The sequence below is a fragment of the Zingiber officinale genome, chromosome 2B, assembly GCF_018446385.1.
Source record: "Zingiber officinale cultivar Zhangliang chromosome 2B, Zo_v1.1, whole genome shotgun sequence".
NCBI classification, from domain to species: domain Eukaryota; kingdom Viridiplantae; phylum Streptophyta; class Magnoliopsida; order Zingiberales; family Zingiberaceae; genus Zingiber; species Zingiber officinale.
The window spans coordinates 109,406,168-109,421,792 of NC_055989.1; the positions used below are offsets into that span (position 1 = coordinate 109,406,168).

Sequence of the window (15,625 nt, forward strand, 5' to 3'; positions counted from 1 at the left end):
ATGGCTATTTGTTAGTTCGGTCATCCGATTGTTACAGTGAATCTTTACCATATGAACATCTTTTTGCTGCTTTCCTATTGTAGCATTAGATGACTAGATCGTCTAATCAATTCAATCATGCTGCCATATTACATTAGCTAATCGGACGTGCAATTAAAGGATCTTGGGCTTCTTGACACGAAGTTTCATTGACTATCTCTGGGGATGATCGACACGGAAATTTGCCACCAGTCATCAGGATAAATCAAGAAGCGCACGTGGTGTCCAGCCCAGAAACCCAACATCCTTTGATTATGCCCCCTCATTTAGAGAAAAAATTCTTATAAATACACCGTAGCTAGGGTTTGAACCATAGATACCTGGATGACAATTTGAATATCCTATCGAGACATCATGACCCCAAGAACAATGATAACTGATAAGAGCATCTTTAATAAGAGATATTTAAAGAAAATATTTCTCTAAATATCTCTCCTTCTTAAATATCCTCGTTGCAAGGAATATTTATGGAGTGATCAGAAATTATCGGGTATAAATTTGTATCCGAATTTTTTTTTATCCACCAAATGGTGGGCTTCATTTTTTTATATTTAATTAATATTTTTGTTTCGTACGTCTTTGAAAAAAAATCAAACGAAATTAAAGCTGAACATTAAAAAATATCAAAATCGAACCGAACGTTAAAAAAAACAATTTCACATTCATTGCCTATTAAAAATTTAAAAAAAAAAAAATTATAATTTGTGAGATATTTGTTGAATGAGTATGAATGGAGAAGAGGTGGAAGAGAAAATTTCATTGTGAATGAGACTTTAATTCCATATTGAGAGTTTTAAGGCACTTTTGTTGGTTTATATTGATTAACATATATTAAGGATGTGAACAAATGTATGAGGAGAGACTCTCTCTCACGCGTGAGTGCGCAGGGAGGTGCAAATTCAAGATCCGGATGCACTGAACTAAGTTGACTCATGGGCGAGTGCGATCTGCGCACACGAATGTCAGATCGGTCGGGACAAAAATTTGCCCAAGTGGAACAATCAACATTTTGCCATTGTTTCGCTGCTTGACCAATAATGACTCATGGGCGAGTGCGACCTGCGCACATGAATGTCGGACCGGTCGGGGCAAAAATTTTGCCCAAGTGGAACAACCAACATTTTGCCACCGTTTCGCTGCTCGGCCAATAATGACCATTAAGATCATTAACACTGTCGTTGATTTGAGCTCCTATATAAGGAGGCTGCGATCATAGGCAGGGACACACACCGCAAAGAAAGCAGAAGCTCTCCTCCTCATTCCCTTCCTCTATCGTACAACTCTTGCTCGGCAGAGTACCCGCGATAGCATTCGGGTATCACTCAACTCGCCGTGACCACCAGTGCTTGGTCGATTCACGGTCGGCCGTTGTATCTTGGGAAACAGACGCCCCTTGTAGCCCTCGAAGCATAGCCGGAGGTGGACGAATCTGTTTCAAGGAAATTGCGACTCGCAGGCCTCGGTCAATTCGCTCGGTCGACCCGACTTTCGCTTCGTCGACTCGACTGCTCTGCCGATCTGACCTGTTCGCTCGGCTGACCCGACGTCAGCTCAGTTGATCCTCTCTGCCGATCCGCCGTCAGCTCGGCCGATCCTCTCTGCCGACCCATCTGCTCGGTCTGTCAGCTCGGTCCGTCAGCTCGGCCTGTCAGCTCAGCCGATCTTCTTGCTCGTCAATTTTTTGGCTCATAATAGAAACTAGCCCCTGCTGGCAGCATGAGATTATCCGCTCAGGTCATCTCTGCTATAAGTTGAATTTAATTTAGAGCAGTTTAAATTCAGCTAATGCACTGTATATCTCCGGCAATAAATTGTTTGTATTCTAATAATATTTGATTATGAAATTGAGAAAAATAGATATTTGATGTATGAGATCCATAAATATTTAAGTGGTAGGTTATTTTAATAACAGATTTAAGATATCTGAATAGTACAATATTTAAAGAGTGATATAAAAATTAAATATTTGGAGAAATAATTCTAACTATTGTGTATGATATAATATAGATGGCGAGGGATATTTAATCTAAATATCATTTTTTTAATGAAAATATATTCATCATATATATATATATATATATATATATATATATATATATATATATATACATATACATATACAATGCTCTTTTCAACTCAATAATATGTTTATTTAAGTGGAGTTATATTTAATAATTAAATTTAGACAAGTTTTAACTTATCTATGAGAATTCATCTAAAGTTTTAACTTATCTATGAGAATTCATCTAAAGTTTACACATCAAATAAAAAGTATCCAATATTCTACTTGATTATTTCACTCTTGTCCTCCACTTTCTCCTGCTGCTTCTCCAGTTTATTCATCATTTCTCTTTCCATTTTCTACGTAGATAATAGAAGTCCACACCGATAGAAGAAGATCAAAGGTTTCGTAAACAGACCCGAATGTAGATAGACCCGAATGTAGATGTTCATAGCCTTCTTCTCGCTAGAGCTGTAAATAAGTCGAGCTAAGTTGAATTTTAAAATGTTTAAGTTTTTTTGGTAAGATAGTCGAGCCGAGTCGAGTCGAGTTTAAAATAAATAAGCTTTTAAAATGAATATTTAAGCTTGACTTGGTTTAATTTTTATGAGCTTAAGGTTATTTAAAGCTTGACTTGAGCTTAGTTCATTTAGATATTATCAAACTCTCAATTCAAGCTTGGCTTGAGTTTGGTTCGAGCTTGGCTTGAGCTTGAGCTTGGTTCGAACTTGGCTTGAGCTTGAGCTTGATTCAAGCTTGACTCGTTTAGATGTTATCAAATTCTCAATTTAAACTTGTTTGATTGTTTGAAACTTTTAGTTGTTTGATTAATTATTAAGCTTGATAATTTAAATTTATTTATTTATTTTATTATTTATTTAGCATATTGAAAAGAGTTTTATTAATGAATATGGTTCGTGAACATTGTTCATGAACATTATTCACGAACGTTGTTCACGAAGGTTAACGAGCTGAACACATATGTGTTCAAGCTTATTTGTTTAGCTTAACGAGTTGTTCAAGCTTGTTTGTTTAATTAATCTTATGTATGTTGAACGAACATAAATAAGTTCTTACCAAATCGAACACCAAGCTTGTTCACGAACGCTTGGTTCATTTACTGCCCTATCGTCGGCTGAATCTTGTTCTTTCCTTTGTTTTGCTATTTAGGGAAACTCCGAGATGGTCGGGCGGTCGTCGTCAAGTGATTGTACGGGAAGAACTATAAGAAGGTGGAGTAGTTCATGAACGAGGTCAAGATCCTCTCCCTTCTCCGCCACCAGTTCCTCGTCAGCCTCTATGGTTCGACCTCGCACCGCAGCTGTGAGCTCGTCCTCGTTTATGAGTTCATACCGAACGGCACGGTCACCAACCACCTCCACGGCTGTCGCGCCGCCGAGCGGATTCTCACTTGGTTGATGCTCTTGCTGTTGGATATTGGGGCCTTAAATGGACCAAAACGATTTAGAGGAAGGAAGCCATCAATTGTTGAAAGTCGTAATTGACTTCAAAATTGAAATCTACGATTCGCGTAGATAGATTTAGACTATTAATTTGCTCAAAACCGATTAAGGGTGAATGAGAAATTAATGTTTAAAGTCAGCCCAAAATAACATTTATTATTCATTAATAAAGTGCATGGGAGAATAGTCCCACATCGAAAATTCTCGATGTGTATTCTCTACTTATTAATGAAGATGTGTTAATGGAGTTAACACAAAAATAAAAGGACATGTGACCCCTTAGCCCAGGGCGAGCAGGTGCTCGCACCTGTGAGCCAGCAACCCGCCACGTGCGCACGTGCGCAATGGGCGCTTTGTAGGCGCACTTTGCACTTCGCACGTACGCGTCGTCGCGAGGAGCTTAAATTTATGCTCCATGTGACATTGCAGTGCCTACGTGGCACTCGGGTGACGTGTCAGGCTCGTACCTGACGTGGCAGTACCTACTTGATCTGAAGCATCGAATCAATGGATCCAGATCCGATGGCCGATGACAATAGGCGAGATCTGAGGGTCACAACTCCTCAGATCTGATGGATGAGATTGAAGTGGGCTTGGTGAAGGGTTACAACCCTTCAGAATAGATGATCTAGATCGATCCAGCCCAAGGAACACATCCACTCACCCAAAGGACACTCAGCCTCTTCTTTCAGTATAAATAGAACCCTCCAGATGATGGAATACTCACTCAATCCTCTCTTCTCTTCCTCAAGCATTCATCTCATCTTGTGCATTCAAGAGTCCAAGAAGTCTACTAAAAGGTTCGCTGGTCTCGGAAGTCGGAGTGCTACGATTCTGAGACGTTCGTCGTCGTTGTATCTTGGGAACGAATTGCAACAATCCGTTAAGCACCGTAGCGGAGCAATATCGTTTACGCAGATAGTGTCGAACACTAGCCTCGACGATCAGTTTGCATACTCCAGAAGCTACCCGGGGATCAACAGTCGTAAACGATATTTCCTGCAAACTGATATGGCTACCAACGACATTCCGACGGCCGTTCCGACCGACATTCCGACAACCATTCCGCACGGAGAAAAGCCGGAGAAATTCACCGGAACCGACTTCAAAAGATGGCAGCAGAAGATGTTGTTTTATCTAACAACGCTAAACCTTGTACGGTTTTTGCACGAAGACACGCCAGCCGCTACGGAAGGTAGTAAGGCTGCTAGCGATGCGTGGTCTCATGGAGATTTTCTGTGCCGCAATTATATACTCAACGCCTTGGACAACACGTTATATAACGTATATTGTTCTCTGGAGACGACAAAATCTTTATGGGAATCCCTTGAGAAGAAATACAAGACCGAAAATGCTGGATTGAAGAAATTCATCGTCGGTCGGTTTCTGGATTTCAAGATGGTGGACTCAAAAAGCGTCTCATCTCAAGTCCAAGATATGCAATTAATACTGCATGATCTGGACGCCGAAGGCATGAAGCTGAACGAAACATTCGCAGTTGCTGCGGTAATTGAGAAGCTCCCTCCGTCATGGAAGGATTTCAAGAATTACCTAAAGCACAAGCAAAAGGAAATATGGCTGCAAGACCTGATCCTGAGGCTACGAATAGAGGAGGATAATCGAAAGTTATCTGACTCCAGAGGAACCAAGCGGACTATAGACGAAATGTCCAACCTGGTCGAGCCGAACGCCAAAAAGCCGAAGCAGTTCAAAAAGAAGGCTCAAGCAAAGAAGTTCAAAGGCTCTTGCTACAACTGTGGAAAGGCAGGACACCTATCCAAGGACTGCAGACGCCCAAAGAAGCCAACCAAGGGGCCAAAGGATGTTGCGAATCATGTCGCAACATCTCTTGAGGACTTGGATCTCATTGCGGTTGTATTTGAAGCCAACTTGGTGGATACCAACCCGAAGCAGTGGTTCATTGATACTGGAGCAACTCGTCATATCTGTTCCGATAAAGCGATGTTCTCCAAGTATACTCCGATAAATGGCAGGAAGCTCTATATGGGTAATTCCACGACGTCGCCAATTGTTAGACTCGGAAAGGTTGTTCTGAATATGACGTCCGGAAAGGAGCTAACACTCATTGATGTACTCCATGTTCTCGACATCAGTAAGAACCTAGTTTCTGGAGCGGCATTGGTCAAGGCCGGATTTAGGCTAGTGTTCCAGTCAGACAACTTTGTACTTACAAAGAATGGTGTCTTCGTAGGAAAGGGGTACCTAGAAAAGGGTCTATTCAAAATGGTTGTAATGCCTGTACTCCGAAATTTTGATGGTAATAAAATAAATGCTTCCAGCTATGTTGTTGAGTGTTTTAATTTATGGCATGATCGACTCGGACATGTGAATAATAATACTCTCAAACGTCTCGTCAAATTAAATTTATTACCAAACGTTAATGTTGACGGAACCCACAAATGTGAAGTGTGCGTGGAAGCGAAAATGACGAAACTACCTTTTCATTCGGTGGAAAGGATAACAACTCCTCTAGAGTTAATACATAGTGATCTATGTGACTTGAAATTTGTGCAAACTAGAGGAGGTAAAAAATATTTTATTACTTTTATCGATGACTGCACAAAGTTCTGTTATGTCTTTCTTTTAAGAAGTAAAGACGAAGCCCTAGAGGCGTTCAGAACCTATAAAACAGAAGTTGAAAACCAACTTGACAAACGAATTAAAATAATTCGAAGCGATAGAGGTGGAGAATATGGTGCACCGTTTGATGAATTTTGTACAGAATCTGGCATTATCCATCAAACAACGACGCCTTACTCACCTCAATCAAACGGTGTTGCCGAACGTAAAAATCGGACACTAAAAGAAATGATGAATGCCTTGTTGATAAATTCAGGCTTACCTCAAAACTTGTGGGGGAAGCAATATTATCGGCAAATCACATTCTCAACAGAATCCCTCATAAGAAAAATGATAAAACTCCATATGAACTATGGAAAGGCTGCGAGCCATCGTACAAATACCTGAAAGTGTGGGGGTGCTTGGCAAAGGTCGAAGTACCTAAACCAAAGCAAGTAAAGATCGGACCTAAAACGTTCGATGCGATATTTGTCGGATATGCCCATAATAGTAGTGCATATCGCACTACAAGACATTCCAGATATACATGTGGGAACAACCATAGAATCTCGGAATGCGATATTCTTTGAAAACGTATTCCCAAATAAAAAGGGAAACGTTGAAAGTGATAACAACGGAAGTTCAAACAAAAATGACGTTACCGAACTTAGCTGTTATAAAAGGACTATTGACGATCAAGTGAAGAGCCACGTCGTAGCAAACAAGCTAGAGTTGAGAAATCGTTCGGGCCAGATTTCATGACTTTCATGTCAGAAATGGAACCAAGAACATTAAGTGAAGCTCTCTCTAGACCTGATGCTCCAATGTGGAAAGAAGCCGTCAATAGTGAAATTGAGTCTATCATGAATAATCATACTTGGGAATTAGTAGACCTTCCTTCTGGTAATAAACCATTAGGTTGTAAGTGGATACTAAAACGTAAGTATAAAGCTGATGGATCAATTGACAAGTATAAGGTCAGACTTGTAGCCAAGGGGTACAAGCAAGAGGAAGACCTTAATTACTTCGATACATACTCACCGGTGACAAGGATTACGTCCATACGAGTGCTAATAGCCATTGCAGCACTGTATGACCTTGAAATACATCAAATGGATGTTAAGACTGCGTTCTTAAATGGTGAGTTGGAAGAAGAAATTTATATGGAGCAACCCGAAGGGTTCATGGCTCTTGGAAATGAGAAAAAGGTGTGTCGACTTGTTAAGTCGTTGTACGGACTTAAGCAAGCGCCTAAACAATGGCACGAAAAATTTGACAAAGTAATGCTGTCAAACGAATTCAGAATAAATGAATGTGACAAATGCATTTATGTCAAAAACACACCTGAAGGCTATGTAATTGTCTGTCTATACGTAGACGACATGCTAATAATGGGCAGTAATCATGATGTAATCATGACTACAAAGAAAATGTTGACCAGAAATTTTGATATGAAAGATATGGGTCAAGCAGATGTTATATTGGGAATTAAAATTCTCAGGACATCAGAAGGGATAGTTTTAACACAATCCCATTATGTACAATCTGTATTGAAAAAATTCAATGCGTACGATCTCTCTACAGTGAAAACACCTATGGATCTAAGTCAACACTTAGCGAAAAACCATGGTGAGACTATATCGCAGTTGGAATATTCTCGGATAATAGACAGTTTGATGTATCTCACAAACTGCACACGTCCGGATATTGCCTGTACGGTCAACAAACTGAGTCGTTTTACTAGTAATCCAAACGACACCCATTGGAAAGCATTGATGCGAGTTCTCAGATATTTGAAATATACTATGAACTATGGATTACATTATGAAAAATATCCCGCTGTGTTGGAAGGATATTGTGATGCTAATTGGATATCAGATACAAAAGACTCCAAATCCACTAGTGGATATGTATTCATGATCGGTGGGGGAGCAGTATCTTGGAAATCCACTAAGCAGACTTGCATTGCTCGGTCAACTATGGAATCCGAGTTTATAGCACTAGACAAAGCAGCTGAGGAAGCTGAATGGCTGCGGAATTTCTTGGAAGATATTCCTAGCTGGGTGAAACCTGTGCCTGCCGTACTAATCCACTGTGATAGTCAATCGGCGATTGGAAGGGCACAGAGTAATATGTATAATGGGAAGTCACGACATATACGTCGTAGACATAATACCATTAGGCAGTTGATCTCAAATGGAGTGATTGTAATCGACTATGTTAAGTCCAAAGATAATTTGGCAGATCCTCTAACGAAGGGGTTGAGTCGAGATCAAGTATACTGCTCATCAAGAGGAATGGGATTAAAAATCTACAACTAAAACGACTATAGCGGTAACCCAACCTTGTTGACTAGAGATCCCAAGATCTTGGTTCAATGGGACAACGAAGTTACAGAAGTTGTGGTCCAGCACATTAGATAGTTTATCTCTATCCCAATCCTAGGATGAATTTGTGCTGTCCTACCTCATGTAGTGAGGTTAAGCTTATGCTTTTAGTGACTTCTATACCTGATAAGGTGGAGTATAGTAGGATACTCTTGATAGAAGTGTCACCTATGTGAGTGTGAAGACAGGCCGCTTCAATGAAACACTCATGAATCCAAGATGGTATCCATGGCCGAAACGGAACCAACCATGAGAACCTAAAGTAGGTGAGATAGATCTCTGTGTGGGTGTTATTGTCTAAGTATACACCAACAGCTGAGCAGTTCAAGACATCACGTTCACTGCGCAGCCTAGTATACTCGATAGCATTTCACTACGGAAGGTTCAAAGTCACAAGCTACCTCTCCCGATGCAGTGACTTATCGATTGGACTCTTGTAAAATGTCAGCATGCATACACGCATTGCATTAATTTCCATTCATGTGGGGGATTGTTGGATGTTGAGGCCTTAAATGGACCAAAACGATTTAGAGGAAGGAAGCCATCAATTGTTGAAAGTCGTAATTGACTTCAAAATTGAAATCTACGATTCGCGTAGATAAATTTAGACTATTAATTTGCTCAAAACCGATTAAGGGTGAATGAGAAATTAATGTTTAAAGTCAGCCCAAAATAACATTTATTATTCATTAATAAAGTGCATGGGAGAATAGTCCCACATCGGAAATTCTCGATGTGTATTCTCTACTTATTAATGAAGATGTGTTAATGGAGTTAACACAAAAATAAAAGGACAGGTGACCCCTTAGCTCAGGGCGAGCAGGTGCTCGCACCTGTGAGCCCGCCACCCGCCATGTGCGCACGTGCGCGCGTGCGCAATGGGCGCTTTGTAGGCACACTTTGCACTTCGCATCGTCGCGAGGAGCATTAAGGAGCTTAAATTTATGCTCCAGGTGACATTGCAGTGCCTACGTGGCACTCGGGTGACGTGTCAGGCTCGTACCTGACGTGGCAGTACCTATGCGGCATCCTCGTGGGCAAAGGGAGATGACTAGATAGTTGACATAGGGAATGGATGGCTACCATTGATCAACGTTGATCAAATAGGTATGATGGATCGCTTGTGATGCGATCTAGAGCGTTGGATCGCAAAGAGTAACGATCTGACGGCCTGGGATGAGACTTGATCTGAAGCATCGAATCAATGGATCCAGATTCGATGGCCAATGACAATAGGCGGGATATGAGGGTCACAACTCCTCAGATCTGATGGATGAGATTGAAGTGGGCTTGGTGAAGGGTTACAACCCTTCAGAATAGATGATCTAAATCGATCCAGCCCAAGGAACACATCCACTCACCCAAAGGACACTCAACCTCTTCTTTCAGTATAAATAGAACCCTCCAGATGATGGAATACTCACTCAATTCTCTCTTCTCTTCCTCAAGCATTCATCTCATCTTGTGCATTCAAGAGTCCAAGAAGTCTACTAAAAGGTTCGCTGGTCTCGGAAGTCGGAGTGCTACGATTCTGAGACGTTCGTCGTCGTTGTATCTTGGGAACGAATTGCAACAATCCGTTAAGCACCGTAGCGGAGCAATATCGTTTACGCAGATAGTGTCGAACACTAGCCTCGACGATCAGTTTGCATACTCCAGAAGCTACCCGGGGATCAACACTTGCGGGTCGACATCGAGACGGCCGATGCGCTTGCGTACCTCCACGTCATCGACCCTCCGATCATACACCGCGACGTCAAGACCACCAACATCTTGCTCGACGACGCCTTCCGTGTCAAAGTGGCGGATTTTGGGCTCTCGCGCCTATTTCCGTTGGATGCGATGCACGTCTCCACCGCTCCGCAGGGCAGGCGAGGGTACATACACCCCGAGTACTACCAGTGCTTCCATCTCACCAGCAAGAGCGATGTCTACAGCTTCGGGGTGGTTTTGGTGGAGCTCATATCGTCGAAGCCGATGATCGACCTCCGGAGAGAAAAGAGCGAGGTCCACTTGGCTAACATGGCGATCGCTAAGATCCAGAACCACGAGCTGGTCGATCCATAGATCTGGCGGACGTCGGACGAGGTGGCGAGGATAAGGATCGCCATGGTGGTGGAGTTGGCGTTCAGGTGCTTGCAGTCGGACGACGACAGGAGGCCGGTCGTCAGGGAAGTGCTCGAGGGACTGGTGGTGATCGAAAACACGACATGTGATTCCTGCAACAAGGCAGAGTACGCTGCAAATTGGCTACGAGATGATTCCAGTTTGACGCACAACGTCGCGATGTCCTCGCTGGACACGGTCATCGAAAAGTGGGCGAGTCGAACCACTGCGTCTATCGCTAGCCAGTGAACAATTGGATTGGTTGCAAGAATCAACCATATAATTTGATTGAAAACTGAGGAAGAACGATTGAGACTTTCTCAAATTCGATATCTTTTATTTTTTAATACAAAATAAATAAAAATTGAGATTATTTTTTTATTAGTGTTGTTGTTGTGGTTGATGGGTGGTTTATATTTGAATGAAGGTCAACACGAGGGATATTTGAATGAAGGTCAACACGAGGTATGATATGAAAGAAAAATCTGTTAAGATTTCTTTTGTAACAAAATTCAAAAATACAAAATAAATAAAAGTTGATATTACTTTTTTTATTGGTGTTGTTGTTGTGGTTGATGGGTGGTTCATATTTGAATGAAGGTCAACATGAGGGATGATATGGAAGAAAAATCTATTAAGGTTTTTTTTCGTAACAAAATTCAGTTATGATTTTTATAACAAAATTCTGTTGTGATTTTTTATAATAGAATTTGTTACAGTTTTACCAAGTTTATAATTTAGGTACCATTTATAGGGATCATTATAAATATATTATATGATGAGAATAATTGAATGTGATTATATTATGTAGAGAGAATTCTTATAAAGCTTCAGTCGTTTTGTGAAGTAGGTACGTCGCTGAACCACGATAACTCTTCTTCTTTTTTCTCATGTTTATCCTTTCTTATGCGTCTTTATCACATTGCCACACGTGCTCTTGTTCTCTCTTTATCTTCATTCATATTAAAAGTTGAGAGGTGTTATCTCCTCTTTTTACGCAACACTTGTTTTTTAATAATCTAAATATTTGATCCTTTAATCCAACTAGTCCTGAAAATAGGTATACCAACCCACAAATCAATCACTAGGTAAATTTAAAAGTGCAAGTGGCTCTCTTCCAACCTTTTGGATTTTTATTCCACCATAGTAAAATATCCTATTGTACACTGCCGAGTGACTTTTATGCATGTTAAGTGAAACAGTGTTTAAGATGGGTATCTTTTGAAAGGGTCAAAGTATAAGAGGTCTACTGACATGGAAGTTAAAATTAAAGTTAAAAGGTGGTCAACATTATTTGGAACAAGCGAAGGTTTGATCGGACCTCCAGGCAGGTCAGACCATGAGTTCCAATCATGTGCGCCAATAGAGTGTTAAGCTAGGGGCTCGTCTGATCAGGGCCTTTGGTGAGTCTTGCCTCAAAGCCTGATTTCTCAATCAATGATGAAGTACGATGAAGTATGAAGCCAAGTATCAATTATCCCGACTGAATACTCCAGTCGATTAGACTTATAGTCCGATTAGACATGCTAGACACCTAGTTGCGTACAGTTAAAATAAAGAAGTCGAGTAAAAGTCGAGTCGCTGACTACACTTATAAACATTGACTGAATACTCGTCGAAAGTCACAGTCGGTCACACTATATCAGAATTCAATCAGTTGGTCAAAGAGGTCTATTGGGAGCCTAATAGCTTAACTATTACACTTTTTTGACCTTTTGTGCCATGGAGGGAGTGAATAGAGTTTTTCGAAAATCGCGAGTTAAAATGAGTTATGCAACGGAAAAGGGAAACAAAAAAAAAACAACGCAAATGATACCAAATTTTACTTGGTTCAGAGCCTATGATGACTCCTACTCCAAGGTCCGCAATCGTCGATTGCTTTCGTTGGGCAATCACTATCAGTTCATGAATGGATTACAAAGATTGAGTATAAAAACTAAAAATAAAACTATTACCGACAATAAAGAAAACTAAGTAAAGCTTGATGTCCTATTGTCGATGAAGCATTATGTTGGTGCAATATCTCTGGGTTAAGGTTGACCAAGTTGATTAAGCTTGAGTTGGCTCAAGCTTGAGTCTTAATGTTTGGATTTCGATGTTTGACAATATATGGAGATTGCAGGAGTAATCGTCCAATTGGGGAGATTGTTGGTGCAATTCTCCTCTGGCCAAGGTTTGACTAGTTTGATATGAAGAAAAGTTAAGTAGGTCAAAAGAGTGATCGGATACTTGACTGGGAAAGTCCTAACTGGAGGTTAGGCAAGTGGAAGTCCTGGTGAGTGAAGTCAGGCAGTTGAAAGTCCTAGTGAGTGAAGCCAGGTGAAAGACCTAATGAGTGAAGCTAGGCAGTTGAAAATCCTGGTGAGTGAAGCTAGGCAGGGAAAATCCTGGTGAGTGAAGTCAGGTGAAAGACCTAGTGAGTGAAGCTAGGTAGGGAAAGTCTCGGTGAGTGAAGCCGGGCAGGGGAAAAGTCCCCATGAGTGAAGCCAGTCAGATGGAAAGTCCTAGTGAGTGAAGCTAGACAGATGAAAAGTCCTGACGAGTGAAGCCAGACATGCACAAAATCCAGGTGGGTCAAGATTAATTGGGCACCTGGTGTTGGGAAGTCCAACTAGGTCAAAAGAGTGACCAGATACTTGGCACAAGGAAATCCAGATGGGTTAAGAGTGACCGGACATCTGGTGGAAGAAAGTCCAAGTAGGTAATGGAGGATCAGACACTTGGCATGAGATGGAAAGTCCAAGTGGGTCAAGGTTGACTAGACACTTGGCACGAGAAGAAAAGTCTAAGTGGGTCAAAGGATTGACCTAACACTTGGTGAAGAAGTCTCAGGAGGTCAATATTTACCGGATGCTAGGCACGAGGAGTTCCAACAGGTTACGATTGATCAGATGTTGGGTTTGGGAGCCCTAGACTTGACTCGGGCAAGCTAGGGTTGGTCAATTTGATCAAGTGATCAAATTGGACCAAGCCCAATCAATCAACTAATCGATTGGGCATAGTGCTGTGACAAACAGCGGCTCAATTGATCAGCTGGTCAATTCAGAAGCGAAGCCGCGAGCACAGAACATTCCCAATCGATCAGCCGATCAATTGGACACCGTCAATCGATCGGGTGATCGATTGGGGGCTAGTTTTCTCACACGAACGTGAGGAAGCTTGAATCGATCAATCAATCGATTCATGCCTTTTCCAGCAGAGCATAGAGGTGCTCTGAATCGATCAGTTAATCGATTCAAACCTCCCCAATCGATTGACCAATCGATTGGGATATGACCTTTCCGAAGGAAGCACACAAAAGCCTTCTTCCTCGCAGCGATTCGAGAGCTTTTTCTCTCCACTCCTTGCAATCATCTTTCACAGGTTTACGCCAGTTCTTGAAGGTGTCTTGGAGTCAAGTGCTGCTGCACTTCCAAGTTCAAGAGGCATTCTAAACAAGAAGGAGAAGCAAACTAAGGTTTCTTCATTGTAAATCTTGTAAGATTTGATAGTGTATTAGCTTGTATCTTTCTTCTTGTATTGTCTGTGCAAGAGTTTGTACAAGGCTTTTCCTCCTTTGGTAGTTATCGAGAAGGAGTGTTTTTATAGTGGATGAGTGAGTGAGGGCTGAATCCTTGGATTAGTTACCTCTTCTTGAGGTGGATACCAAGTAAATATTTGTGTTAGTGTTGTTAGTCTTGTTTCTTGTTTATTCCACTACATATTATCATTACGAAGCAAGACAATGAGCGCGACGAGCTATTCACCCCCCTCTAGCTACAAATCGACCCTAACACATTACAGCGTTGTCGAAGCCTTTTTGAAATAGCGCACAGGAAGGAAAGTTATAGCAAATGATGTCCTGAAGCTGTTAGTCGAAGGCCCTTATATAGGCCCATTCCAGGTGCTCAGAGTTCCTCCTGGGAGCTTGGATCGTGCTAATGTGGCAAGCTCCTGTTGAAACTTGATCCGTCAAGTTTATCCACTTCCGAGTTCCCCGGACCCCTCCGGGCGCCTGGACCGTTGACGTGGGTTCTGTAACAACCCAAATTTCCTTAATTAGAGTCCTAAAAGTAATTTAAAAATATTTAAAAATGCTATAGAAATATTCTAGGGATTTTTAGAAATTTTTAGAATATTTTTATGTAATTTTTGGAGGTCGTTTGGTATTTTTACTAGACAAAAGAAGTTTTGACAAAAAAAAAATGTCCAAGCCGAGGTTCAAACCAGCAACCTCTGACCAAACCAAACCTTGATCGAATCCAGTTAGCCAACAGTTCCACAAGCGTTTCATGAACGAATATGGAACGAGATATATATAAGTTATAATTGAAACCGAAGATACCGAATAGTATAAAAGGGATAAGTTAAAGGAAAAGGGTTTAATTTCTTCCCCCGAACCCTAATTCCTTTTCTTTCCTCCCGACGCGAGCGGCGATTTCCTGCTCTCAGACGAAAAAGGCGACGGAGCTAGGGTTTTTCTGGCGGCCTACCAAGGGAGATTCCGTGAGCTCTTCTCCGATTAGGGACCTTCCGTCGAAGAGAACACGCGGGTACAGAGGAATCACCGAGATTTGGAGCTCATCCGAGACCCTAGGATTATTCCCTTCGGTTGTAAGTCCAAGAACACGAAGGGTAAGTCGCTTCTCACTTGCAGTAAGAGTAGCTTTGGAACTTTGTTTCATTCTTTACCATCCACAGCATGTTCTTGTGTTGGAGCCGAATTCATGTTTGCTAGGGATCTAATTCTTTTGTTTCGGATCATGTTGCACAGAATCTGTATGTTGGAGGGTTAAGGGTAGATTTAAGATTCTTTTTCCTTCTTCCTTGCATATCCACTGTAACAAGTTTAAAGACCTTGTTTGCTGCTGTGAGTTTCCAAGGGAAGAACATAAAAAGGGCTAAGTAAGTGAAGTGTATCATTGTTTTCTTACAGCATTAGGATAGCTTGAAATTTAAAGAGCAGCAAGTGTTTCATTGTTTCCTTGTTTCGGATTTTCTTCTGTACAACATTAGGATAGCTTGAAATTTAAAAGTAGCAAGTGTATCATTGTTTTCTTACAGCATTA

General features: G+C 41.3%; 1 pseudogene; it reads left to right on the plus strand.

Annotated features, from left to right (window-relative positions):
- On the plus strand, positions 1-10,826 carry LOC122048559 (annotated as a pseudogene).
- The last annotated feature ends 4,799 nt before the right edge of the window (positions 10,827-15,625 follow it).